Raw genomic sequence first — 14,453 nt, forward strand, 5'->3', positions numbered from 1 at the left:
ATTAAATTGAACTCGTTTGCTTTTGTCGCCGCCTTTGCCGTTGAATTCGCGGCGAAAACAAGAAAAAGTAATCAAAAAACGTAAAAAAATTCAATAAATGAAATAAAGGAAAACACTCCTCAAGTTAAATGAATGAATGAATAATTTCCCATTCGCAGCATGGGCGCTGACTCTCCCGGTCGGCGAGAGCGCTGGAGAGCACAATTCCTTTAGAGTTGTGTAGTTGAATTTGAATTCGCCGACAAACCAACATTAATGCGTGTGATGCCTATCCAACTGGCACAGCTGCAAACAAATATGTGCATATGTATTTCTAACTATCTTGTGTTGGTGTACACGCTCTTCGCCTCACACTCGAAACTGAGTGAAACGTGTGTATAGGAGTTGCGTGCGGGCAACTCTCACTTGCACATCAGTTGCTAGAAATATTTTCGTGTAGATGGTTGGTTTGTATAACGTCGCAAACGAGCGAGTGTGTGTGTGTGTAAATATCCGAGAGTCTTGTGCGACACTAACGAAATAAGCGAAGCTAAGGCAATGGGATATAATACTTTCGTATTTTGTTTTGTTCTGTGGTTTATAAAAATAAGTGGTGAAAAGCAAAATATTTTAAATTAATGTAAATAATATTACGTTTTTAGTTTAACGAAAAGTAACGCCTGTGAGAAATGTTGTAAACCTTTTTGTAATGCTATTGAGTGCCAAGTGATTTTTATACACACTTTCTTATTTATAAAAGTGTGCCAAACGACTTACCTACCGAGATAATATAACAGAAGATAACAAGGTTTATAAGAAAAATGTAATGAAAAACATTTATGCGTATATGTGCATTTGCATTTTCGAAACAATTTTATATAAATTTCCAGGCAATTGTGCAGGTGTATTAAAATAAATAAATTAATATTCATTAACAAACAGCAAACGCCTTGTTACCATAATATATACAATTAACACAAAATTTAAGCCAAGTACACAAAAGTTCCAAAACAACAACCGTTGCAGTAGCCAGTCGATTTTTTCCTCACTGAACAGCAGAATTTAATATGAATTGAAGAGTAGTACAATTTATTTAAGGTGCATACAAAATAATTATTCCTAAAAATATCTCAAAATGTCTAAAGTGTCCGGACCTACTCCTACAAAACTTCCCAGAGCACATCCATCCATTAAAAACAGTCTGGCAAATGGCTGTTTCACCTTCCTTGTATACCCCTTCCCTCTCTCCCTACATTCCAACTTTCCTCATTTATACATACATGCGCAAATGCATGTGTGTATGTAATCCTCCCTTACAACAATTTCACACTCACTCTCCGACAAGCTCTCTGCCAACGCGTCCGCTCACTTGCTTTTCTTCCCAACACTGCCCACCGAAACGTCCGTTTGTGCCATCGCACAAGTGCAAATTCATTCATTTCATTGACAAATGAAAGCAACACAAGCAGCAACAACAAAACAGTAATCAAAAATATTCAGGAAACATTTATAGCAAGTATGTGGTGTGCATGTGTGTAGCAACGACAACAACAACAATAACAGCGAAGGCAACAATACAAATCTATATCACACCGGCGATCGAGAAAGCGTAACAAACAAAATTAGCAGTCACAAAAAAATAAATTGCGAAAACAAAAAAAAAAGGCAAAACACATGAAAACGAACATAAAAAAAAATTTAATATTGAAACACATGTAAAAAATAAAAACAAGCCTTCATATTGTACAAATTTATATACATACAAATGAACATATCTAGTATATCTATACACAGTCATACATATAATATAATAATGAAAAATAATTGAAAATTTGCTCTCGAGCAGCAGCAATGGAAACTGTGGGATGAGGGTGGTTGGTGCATGCAGTAAATGAAAAACGGAAACAGTCGATCTAGAAGCTGCCGTAAAAACACAACATGTACGTATGTATGTATGTACACATTTGGATGTTACAAAGAATGGCAACATCAATTGCAGCGTTAGCAACAACAAACTACATATATGTATATGTATGTACATACTAGTTTAAACATACATATACACATACATATGTATGCATGTAGTAAACCACTTGAGTTGGCTCGACAAAACCCACATTTAAAGCCAATTTGTAACGATCGCAATGGGAATCAAAGCAGTGGGGCTGGCTGGGCAGACAGCCTCCTTAGTGTGCTTCAACAACGCCAACTACGATTACAAACCACAACAACTCGAACACATGTAAACTCGTACAAACATATACATACATACATACCAACTAAATAACAACAGTCGCAACATCTTTACAACAATAATCGTCATTAATTTCTGCGTCCGTCATGTGCCCTGTTTGACTGTGGACCGACGACCACGCTTGGTTAACAAGCCACCACAGCTGTCACTGTAAACGCGATCCGGTTCGCGATCCCTCAACACAAGTACGACACACCACGGCGTTCAACATGGAGATGGCGGTCCAGTCAGTCTCTCAATCCAACTAACTAGAATGTACACAGCCATATATATATACACACATACAAATTTACTCGCTTATGTTTATATATGTACATATGTATGTATGAATGTATGAAATGTTCAGAGTTGTGCGACTTAAAAATCAGTTAGTGAAGACTTAACTTAACTTAACATAAGAGGTTTAAGAACTTTTACTTAACACGTCAATGTTTGTTTAAATATCTTCTATTACAACTGTTTAACAGTTCGGATCAAATACATTTTTTTTTCAAAGAAAATTTATCTCTACATTTATTTTCAAGAATTATAAAATCGATTATATGGCAAGCCCGTTTTTCCTACCGCTTCCAATTTACATAAGACCGAAACTCAACAACTTAAAGTTTAGAGGTTCTTAAGTCTCTTAAGTTAAGTTAAATTTGAAGTAATCGTTAATGCAGCTTACCATATAACGAACTGTCTATTAAAATAAGTTAAGTTACGTAAATTAAGTCTACACTAACTGAGTTTTTAAGCGAATTGGTGATTCCGCTGCTGATCCAATGTTGAATAAGTTAACTGATCATGTAGATCGTTAACGCAAGCATGTATCTACAAACATACAAACATACTTACATACATGCATGTATGATTGTGTGTTCATAGCCAAACTGAAAGAGCAAAAATTGCTCATTCAGTTCATTCAGTATTCAACTGCCACGAACATAGCGACTGCGACAGCGGATGAGGGCGATCAACACGATTAACAATATGATCATCAACATACAAACGCATACACATACGTGCGTGTATGTACGCATGATATTCTTATATATGCTGTGTACCCTTGGGTACGCATCAACACTGAATCACACATAAAATCATTGGTTCCTTACCTTATTGGTTCGGCTACCTTGCCCTGCATCTTACTATGTTAATGAATTTAACATAGGCTTAGGATGCTAACCCATGGTGTTTAGCAATAGCAATCAGGGGTGAACTGTTTCTGAAAAGTGAGTGCTGAATTCACAACTGATTTTTTGTCTTTCACAATTGATTTCGATGTTCGAGTCTTCGCTAGTGCAATTAAATATGAACATTTACTTTTTAACTTTTGATTTGTGGTATTTTAAATTCAGGCCGCCGTAGCCGAATGTGTTGGCATATAAACCTGCTTGAAGCATTGATGTTTTTGAAACTGTATGGTTTCACGAATCTGAATTTCCGGGCTGCATGGCTCTGTTTCCGATATTTATTCTAAAACAGGAAATAAGAACAATACTATACAGAGTTTAATACTATGCTTGGCGGCCGCCGTAGCCGAATGGGTTGGTGCGTAACTACCATTCGGAATTCACAGAGAGAACGTAGGTTCAAATCTCGGTAAAACACCAAAATTAAGAAAAACATTTTTCTAATAGCGGTCGCCCCTCGGCAGGCAATGGCAAACCTCCGAGTGTATTCCTGCCATGAAAAAGCTCCTCATAAAAATATCTGCCGTTCGGAGTCGGCTTGAAATTGTAGGCCTCTCTCAAATAGGAGGAGGAGCTCGGCCAAGCACCCAAAAAGGGTGTACGCGCCAATTATATTTATATATATATATATAATATATGTATATATAATACTATACCTTTGAGGGAATAATTTGAACGCCATCAATATTCATTGCTAAATCACAAAGCCGCTACACAAAACTGAATTTCAAATAAGATAAATATGAAAAAATCTAACGAGATAGACCTTATGCATATTTACTTTCTTTGTGTAGTTAAAAGACAGTTTGGTGTATAATCAAAGGCGAAATAAGCCGGTTCTATATTTGTTAAAGAAAGTTTTCAGAAAAATCATAGTTGTTTCATTCATATTCGGTGAATTTTTTTTAGTTCGAAACCAGATTTAAATTTAAATCCACCATGAACTGGTATTAAAGTTGGTTTTAAGCACCAAAATTGCCCTTAACTATTGAAAACTAATAAGAATATTTAATTTTCAAGATATTGAAAGAGATTTTAAGACACCTTCATCCATTTGCGTTAGTTGAAAACGTATTTTATCAACAAATACCAGGTTAATTTTAACCAAGGTTAATTTTGAGTCACTTTAAACTGATACTTGATTTCACCAAAATTTAATGGGTAAATTTTCTTACCGAAATTATTCTAAAAATTCTGATTAAAATGTTTGAAATTTTTATTAAAAATTTATATTTTATGAAACTGGAAACATATAGCAAGAGACAGGAATCTCGTAGAGAAGACTAAAACCCCCACGGGTTTTAACGCTGAACGGAGAGAAAAAACAATAGAAAATGTGTCAGTTTGTTCAGTTTCAAAAATTAGCAGTCCGCACAAATTAAAGTTTTTTAAAAAGTGTGGGTGCATGTAAAGTTCTGTCTAGACCAAATTCCTCTGCTTTCGTCTACGTTTATTTTACTATATCCTATCCGCCAAACCCTATCCATAAGCGAATTAGCTTACCATTCATATTTTAAGTCATGACTTGATCACATCTGATTTCAGCGATGAAAATGCAGCAATCGCTACCTATGGTATGCAGTACCTGAGGCGATGTATGTACACTTGCCAGGAAAAGTATCCGTACACAATTGCTGATTTGTGTTATTCAACAACCAGAGCTTAACATGATATGCAAAATTCTAGGGTCACTATCATGCTGAAACCAGAATCCCTCACCAAGAAAATTGATCCATTGTTGACTCTATAAAAGCAAGTTCTCCAACTCCTTGCGTCGCCATACACCCCCAAATCATCACACCTCCTCCACCATGATTCACAGTTGGTAAACGATTTTCTTTTCGAGTGCAGTACCGCTCTTACGACATACTAATTTTCTTCCTTTAATGCCAAATATTCAATATTTGCTTTCATCCGAAAATAGAACACATTCCCAAAATTCTGGAGGTTTGTACAATACATATTCGTTTGTAAAATCCATGCTTTTTTCTGTTGATATGTACGGTTTTCTACGTGCTACACGTCCGCGATACCCATATTTTTAAGTATTTTACGTACAGTATCGTCGTGCAATGTCGGGAAATGTTTTTATATATTTGAGAATCCGTAATTCGAGGATTATTTTTCACTGATTGCAATATGGTTCGTTTTTCACGTATGGTCAGCTTGGTAGGTCGACCAGAACAATTGAACCAGTTGTGTTGTATGTTTGCACGACATACTGCACAGAAGAGTGACTTCTTCCCATGATTTGGCCAATTTCGCGGAAAGATTTGCCTTCATTTCTAAGTTTCAGGATAATTTTTCTCTCGCCAACACTAATTTCCTTAGTTTTGAGGGCCATCACTATTTCTTGTACACAAAAAATTTAAAACAACTCCAAAGTAATGTAGTCACAGCAAAATCAGTTACAAACTAAAATAAAACCGTCAACGGGTATGAATAAGCCACTGCGCTGAATCCCTGTTTTTATGTGTACGGACACTTTTTCTGCTTCGTTGAAGGAAAGTTTTCTGTTTTTGTTTCGTAAAATTCAATTTTTAAGAATGTACTTAGGAAAAAATGTTTAGAAATTGTATAGAAATGACTGACTAAGCATTTCTCATAAAAGTTGAAAAGGTTTTAGTTTTTTCTACAATGGATTTCTTAATATGTTGCTATCACTTCTTTGCATACGGATACTTTTTCCGGCAAGTGTATATGTAGGTAAATAAATCAGGGGCATACTCAAACGAGTGTAGGTCTAACTATATGACGACCAACCCGGTATGTCAGCTTTTATTGCCGTCAGTTGGCAAGTTTGACTACACATGTAGATATTACGCCTCGTACTATTACGTATGTATGTATGTATATGAACATGGAGGTATGTTTGTTTGTATGGACGCTCATCCGGCCCCATCCGTTCGTCTAATTACATACATGGCACGTATATATGCATAAATACAAAAACACACACATACTTATGTACATATATGCATACATATGCTTACAAACATCTGTTCACACGAACCTAAGCAACGTATAATGGCCGGTCGGCTGATCATTCGGTTATTTTGCTGCCACAGCAAAAATTTGAGAATGAAAAATTCGTTCAATTAACAAAAACGATTGAAAAAAAAACTGAAAAAAAGTACGCAAGCGAAGAAAGAGACCAATAAAATCGAAAGATGTAGTATAAACAGCGGAAAAATGAATTGAAACAAGTTCTACCCACATACATACATACAACATATATATGTACATACGTCAGTGTACAGCTGTGTGCGGAAAGGGCGAATTTAATGTGTACTTCCAGCGAATTGGACATGGAAATATTCATATAAGCATGCCTGACTATGCTCACATTCTCATATGCATACATACAAAAACACCTATCTATGTGCATGCACAAATATCATACATACATATGTAGGCATATCTACACCCAACCATAAAATGTTATAAGAGTTCCATGTAAACAGGTATACGCATGCAACGATTTACACTTACGAAGTACTTTCATTTTATAAAATGGTAATCTTTTTGTTGTTGCTGGCAATCGTGTTGATCGTTCGATGGCACCGGCATTCATTAAATTTCATTCATTTCGAAATGAATTCGCCGCAAGTGGGCGATCGCCAACACACTGAAATACTGTAAAATAAAAACTAAAAAAAGCATACGAGTGCACAATGACTATAAATGCCGGCAAGGAACTCAGCATCACAATGTTTTTTAATGTTGAGCATGCAAGAGAGTTTGAGCATAGTTATAGGATTTTAACATTCATAGCACTATGATCTCTACTCTAGTTTGCTTCTCATAAACAAAGAAATTTCCGAAATCACTCGAAGCGAATTGGGTTTTTGTTTTTAGAACATTTACCAATTCTTGCTACATACCGCGTCCAACACGTATACGATTTTGTTCTCTCTGCCTCTACCTTCGCAAATTTGTTATCGTGAACTGCTGCTGCCGCACTCTCTCCACTCAAATATTCCCACTCCACACATACTTATAGCTTTCTGTGCTCAGTTATACTCTGCGCCCACTGCATTCGGTACTTGTGTGCGCTGTTTTCTTTGGTAGTATAGGTGATAGATGGCATGTGGGCATTAGCAGCAAGAAGGCAAAAATTTTGTCGGTTGGCGGCTCGTCGCGCACATTAGCGTAGTTCATTTCGCTTAAAAAAGTTTGTGAGTTAAAAACTCATCAAACCTAGCGCTCGTCGTGCTATCAGATCATAAGCGTGTGGAACGGATCAAACGGTGCGCGGATATTTTATTTTCCAATTTTTCTTTTTTCGTATTTGTACCGAACGAAAAGGCTCATTCACTGAAAAGAAAACAAAAAAAAAAAAACGCTATGAAATTGACGAAAAATATACATTAAATGTAGTGAAAAGATTTCCGTCATAAAAATATTCAAATGGACTATGTTGTTTTGTTGAAAGTGCAGTGAAAATATACAAAATTCATTCAATTCTTCATGTGCGTCCAAAAAGTAATAAAAATTGGAAAATTTTTAAACTTTTACTTATTACTTTTTACTGTTCGAATAGAAAAAAGCAAAAGAAAATATTTACACAATTACCCTCAAGGAAAAAGTGACAGCAACAAAGGAATTATCTAGCATTAATTGTAAAAAGTTTGCGTGAAAAATAATATTTATATATAAAAAAATATTTAACTGCTTTCGTAATTTTCTTGGAAAATAAATTCGTTGAACACGAATTCGTTGGGCAGTGGGTTGGAAAGCAAGCTAATACCGGAAATATTTTTTTGCTCAACAAAATTTTTACTTAGTTTTTCTACAAAATCTCTAATGTGTGCATTTGCATGTATATTTTTAGATACTTCTTCAGCTGACATAAGCCGAAGTTAAAGAAATATACAAAGCTGAATGGCGATAAAGTGGAAAATAAGTGAAATCAAAACAAGAAAATCTAAGCAAAAGAAAAACCGAAAAGCAATTAACAAAAATTGCCGATCCAAACGAAAAATTCCAAAATATTACACACATCCGAAAAAAGAACGTCGCGAGTTTTTTACGTGCTGCGAATGAAAAAATTAAAAATTCATACATCAGTAAAATTAAACATACACATATATACATATTTTAAAAGCCGTTATCAGCAAGTATTTTGGCGAAACAGTGTCAAAACATTATTGACACGAAAAAGAAAAAAAACGCGAATGTGTCTGTTAAAAATTGAATATATTTAAAATTTACATTTAGTTTCGTTTTCTCGCCATTGCAAGGAAAAAGTGCTTATTTTCTCATTAAAAAATTTTCAAGATACGAAATTTAAAAGAAAAAATTAAAATTATATATTCTGCAAAAAATTTGAAAAGAATAATTTATATAGTTTATTTCAACTGCTTTGCTGACTTGTGGATGTGTATTTGTAAAACAACGCTTGGATTGCTTTTAACATTTAATGTAAGTTGACAAGAAAAGTTTTAAATCAAGAAAATTAATTAGGCATTTTTGAGTTCGAGTAAAATAGTTTTTCAGCAAAATGAAAAGTGCAAAGTTGTACAACTTACAAACCGCTCACCCGACATGCGACATATGCGACTAGTAAAGGACGGTTCAAGTGCAATCTCCTTCTTGAAAATAAAGTAAATTGCAGAAAAATAGTTTGAGTATTTGACAATTTTTGTATTATAGAATGTCTTCATTAGCAGGAGCAATTATTTCAATTCCGTTTGCAGTACAATTTCGTATTGTAGCAGCTTAGGCCTTCTTCGCAGAAGCGCATGCTGCCAACTCAATTTTCCTTCTTAACAGTTATGGGGCCCCCATTCAAAAAGCGCTACACTATACAAAAGAAGATGCTTATTTAAATTTTGTTAGGAATTTAATTAAATACTAAGCGTTTAAACACTTTTGATGCTATGAGCACAACACTTTAATCATTGGAGACTATTTATTTTTATATTAAATTTTTTAGATTTACTACCGCAACAGATTTCTGGCAAAGGGTTTAACAGCGTGGGGGCGCTGTAGAATATATCCCAACTGTAACTGGTTTTTATTGCAGAGGCTTTACTTAACGGAAATCTACTACTAGACCTTATTTCCTAGTGATGAGACAATTTTGGGATGAAATTTTAGATGATTTGCCTTTCTTCTAAAAATAAAAAGGACTAGGAGAAGATTCCTTAAAAGAGTCGTTCAGTTCTTGATTTCACTGTCGGTGCAAATGTGTTCGAATTGTAGTTAATTTTCGCAGAATTGCTTAACAAGAGTTTTGTGGGTTAGAGATTTCAGATAAAGGAACCGTTTATGTTTCCTCCAAAAGTACAGTAGTAATTTCATCAAAGATTCAACCTAATCTAGAAGAAAGAAGAAAGTGTATTTGTGCTATGAAAAAGCTCCTCATAAAAAATATCTGTCATTCGGGATCGGCTTGAAACTGTAGATCCATCCATTTGTGGTACAACTTCAAATAGGAGGAGGAGCTCGGCCAAATACCCAGAAAGGGTATGTGCGCCAATTATATATATAATATATGTATATATATATAACACGAAAAGATTCCATAAAAAGCCTTTCATGTTGCTTTTATCAAAAACTATATCTTGAAACCAATTAGCGAAATTTGACCACAGTTAGTCCTCGATCATGTTTTGTTTTTTTATTATTTTGTTGGAACGTAAACTGTGATAGTTTTTTATCGATTCAATAATCAATTACATTCACATTTTTATCGATTCAATAATCAATTACATTCACATTTGACAGTTTATCATGACACCTCGTTTTAATGGCTTAAAGTATGACTAAAAACAATGTTTCATAGATACATTTTATTGTGGCTATATCATCGTTTTTTTTATTTTTTTTATTTAATTTCTTTTATTAAGTCTGTGGTTACAAAACCTTACAGACTAGAGCCAATGAGCCAATGTCATAGATGTAATTCCTTTTAATGGAAAAAGAAAATTCATTGAAAATTTGTGCTATGAATTTGAAAAATAAAATATGCATTTAAATTTGCCTCAAAAATTATGTTTTTTTTTTCCTTGTTCACTCCTCTCGGCAGCATATGGCCTCGATAAGACTCAGTCTTGTGTTAGTTTCGTTAATCTATTTTGATTTCTAACATAGTAGGGGATTATCCTGCCGCTTATTAAATATTTTATTTAATAAATCCATTCTTGAATGAAATATTTTATTTTTTTATTATTTAAATATTTAGCAATAAATTTTCTTTATAAATTCAGCACTAACAACAATTATTTCATATCTGAAGGCTTAAAAACAACCAATTATATATACTGCTCTTGGCTTCTATAAGCAATTTATATATTTAAGGCTTCTATCAATCATAAAATGTAAATAAAAATATTCTATTTTTGATGCTTCAAAAGCTAGCTAAATTTTTACATTAAATTTTTTGCAATTTTTTTTTTGGAGAGTGAGAACCATTGGGTATATTTTTATGTAAGATAGCAGAATGCAGACAATCATTTGTTTTTGTAATACAATTTTCTTTCGCATCGCTTAGCAGAGTAGACTTTTTGGCTTCAAGGACAAAATGTCGCATTCAATATGTAACAAAAATGATTGAAAAGCGATAAATGTTAAAAATCATATAAAGATGTAGAAATGAAGATGTGTAAAATTCGAGATAAACATTTTTAGTAAAAATGCATAGTGATTATTTTCACTATTTATTCGTTCTATCGAAAAGTAAAATTTCCAACAATTCTCATTTAATCCTGTGACGGTGGTCATATTCTACGCCATGCCAAGAGTTTGATGGAGCAGATATCCTGCCTGTAAAAAGGGTGAGAACTTTCTACAAGTCAAATTTTTGGTTATGTGTATGTGACTATCTTTCGGTGGACCGCAAAATGGATACCCACTGGAGACAAGAAACATCAAGTAATGCTAAAAAGCTTTCTTTAAGGGGCGCCCAATACTCGGTACTCTTTCTTTCGAGCAGATTTTTGCTTCTCATAAAAACGATTTACCATTGGTTTCTCGTAACGGTTCGAGTCTCAAATTGAAGGATAAGCTCGACGAGACATCTAACAAAAAATATAAGCGCCTATTATATTCATGCAAAAATATATATACCATTTGTGTATGATTTGGGACATATTACCAACTCGGCAGTTTTTGTGGTGCCACTTTGGACCCTCATCGATATTTTGCATTGTTGCCTAATTCAGTTTTTATGTATCTAATTTTGTTAGTTAACATTTTATATTATATTAATGGGATAATTGCCTCTTATGATGAAAAAAAATAGCAAAATCCAATTACTGCAAAAAAAACTTTCAATTCCGATTTCTGCTAATATCAAATTATCACTACATATCGTTTATTTGAATATGTAGACGAAAATAATTTGTCAAAATATGAAGGCTACACTATTTCTCCATAGCAAATTAGGTATTAAAAAACTAAGCATTTAAAAATTTAGTAACGATTAATAATCCAAAAAAGGTAAATTTCTTAATTATTATTTTTTTCATAACCCAGATAATAGTAAACGCACAGAATTATAAATACTATGTCAATGACATATATAAATAATAAAGTCTAATAAAAAATCAAAACTAATAAATATAAAAAAAAACCTAATATATAAAAATCAAAATTTAAAGAATGTGATTACTTTTTTTCCTTTTTTGATTGTTGACTATTTTCCATTAAATTTTTATTTCAATTTATTCAAAACAATCGTGTTATGATAAAATAAAATATTTCACTTCCTTAAAGTTAAATTAAAAATACTCGATACGCGCTAGCACTCAAAATCTGTAGTTATTATTTAATATTAACCACTTAAGTGAAAAATTACTACTTACTGTAATTAGAAGCCCAAGCAACACTGAGTAGTTTCGTCCAATTTGGTACTTGCCTGTTGAAAAGATTGACCGCATACCTCCATTTTAAAAAAATATACTTCGAATGTAAGAAAATTATTTAACAATTTCCAAACAAAAAATTTTGATTGATTTGATTCATTGATTTTTTTTGTTGTTGTTTGTCTCTGATATTTGCTGATATTTTCTTTTAATAATAAATAATCATAATTAGTTTTAATAAATCATTGTAATTAAAACACACAATCTGCTTGGAAATCATTAGAATTAATAAACATTATTTAACAGGTTTGTTAAAAAGCTGTAATTAATAGTGTGGCTCATTTTCTTTAAACAGAAGTCTTGTTTCTGAAGTAGACACAGAAAAACGCAACGCAAATTTTATAAGGCTTTAATGTTTGGAATGAAGTTTACTTAAAAGTTTTTTTTTTATTCTACTCTGATACTCAGTTTCACGCTGATTGCTAAAAAAAAAAAACAAAGTATATAGCAAAACTTTTATTCCGTGTAGCAAACAAAATTTGTTTACGTAGTTTCTTATCAAACAAAACACTGTAAAGCAAAAAGAAGAAATTCTAATAATTTCAACAATTTTGTCACCCAAAATGGCGTACTCAAACTGTTTCCTCCATTAAGATCAGTAAATTGTACTCCAAAGCATTTGTAATGCCCGGCTCACATCCGGTGTTGCTATGCGCGCAGTCAGTTTCTTGTGCCTACACATGTATGCTGTTTATTTGTTCGTGTGCACATTCCCACATTCATCCATACTAGCTTGTGCGACGTTCGCCATAATCGTTTCTGCTCCTCTCCACAAAACACACACGACACGATCTACTAATCTTTTGACCTCGACTACGGCTGCGTCGCGCCATGCCTCGCTTCGCCGTTTCATTGCTTATGCACATATGTATGTTTGTATGTGTGTATCCAGTTGCAGATTATATGTGCTTCATTATTGCCATGATCACACATTGCTCGCCTATTGCCGATCGAGTTAATAGATCAGACATGGTGACGAGGGGGCGGCAGTAGCCGCTTTAGGAATTCATTCATTCATTGGTAAAAACACATATATATTTTGATGTACATATAAACTATATACCCATGTATGTATGTAAGTGCATATTTATTCATATATTCATTCATCTCATACGCGGGCCATTCGCACACACACATACGCATACAATTATTGGTTACATACGCGCAACAAATTGTTATCGGTCGTCGTTAAGAGTTTTAGCCGCTTGCTGTTGAACTACAATCGTTAAGTTAATGTTGTTAAGTAAAGTTAATTAAGTAGAAACGAAATTCGCTATACTACAACAGGTAACGATTTCAAGCTTTAATTTTTAGTGCTGAATGGCGATAAAATGAAATGAATTATAAATTTCGGTCATCAACTATCAAAAACGCAAAAGCACAAATTAATTAATTTTAACTTACGATATTCTAGAATACATACGAGCGTAGAAGAATAGCATAAATTGATGCTTATTTGTTTTTTTTTTTTTTTTGTTTTTTGGCACAATAAATTTCAAAAGATTTTTGGTTTTGTGTATCATGGAATTGCGCTCAGGCAAATTAGTGGCCCTTGCAAACTTAAGTTTTTGAGATTTCTCCTGTATTATATAACCTCAACCATTGAACTTTTCATGAATTGTAATTTTTCCCGCCTATTTACGCTAAACTTGAATGAAACTTGTATCTAAGTGGCCTAAAGTGTTCATAATAATGTCTACAACAAAGCCGAAAGAAAGGTTTTAAAAAGATGAGCTTTGATCACAAGCTAGCTACCCTATGCAATAAGCCGTAAAATACCACAAGATTATTCGGCTGTCTATCTATTCAGCATTTGCCACTAAAGAGTTAACTCGGCTTTTTCGCCACCTACATTCCTTCACACTAACTAAGTGCTTGAATTTGCCTTGTGAGTGTATTTTCCCCGAATTATGGGAGTAATTTCTTAAGAGGACTTAAGCAGTCTAGGAGTAGCCGCCTCGAATAGGTTGAGCAGACACACAAAACTCAGTGTGATTTAAAGATCAGCAGGTATGAGATTTAAGAAAAGTATTATTTATTGCTTACATACATATATTGTTCGTTTGCTGGAAGAGTGTCACAATCAAAACAAAAATAAAAAAAAAACAGTTTTTATTAGAAAAGTGAAAGAGAATGGTTAAAACACTTCTTACATATTATCACAAAAATTCAAAG

At 33.6% G+C, this 14,453-nt stretch overlaps 1 protein-coding gene across 6 annotated transcripts in view; it reads left to right on the forward strand.

The window, feature by feature from the left end:
• The first annotated feature begins 353 nt into the window (after positions 1 to 353).
• Positions 354 to 14,453, forward strand: part of LOC128862414 (protein sprouty) — a 67,880-nt gene continuing 53,780 nt past the window's right edge. The window contains exons 1-2 of one of the 6 annotated variants that reach the window (XM_054101014.1): positions 354 to 8,030; positions 8,243 to 8,832. The gene's annotated coding sequence lies outside the window, so the exon portion shown is untranslated. Of the gene's footprint in view, positions 8,833 to 14,453 lie in introns of all 6 variants that reach the window. The other 5 variants (XM_054101016.1, XM_054101017.1, XM_054101018.1 and 2 more) reach the window with 5 other exon arrangements.

The sequence above is a fragment of the Anastrepha ludens genome, chromosome 4 (assembly GCF_028408465.1).
Source record: "Anastrepha ludens isolate Willacy chromosome 4, idAnaLude1.1, whole genome shotgun sequence".
Classification (NCBI taxonomy): Eukaryota; Metazoa; Arthropoda; class Insecta; order Diptera; family Tephritidae; genus Anastrepha; species Anastrepha ludens.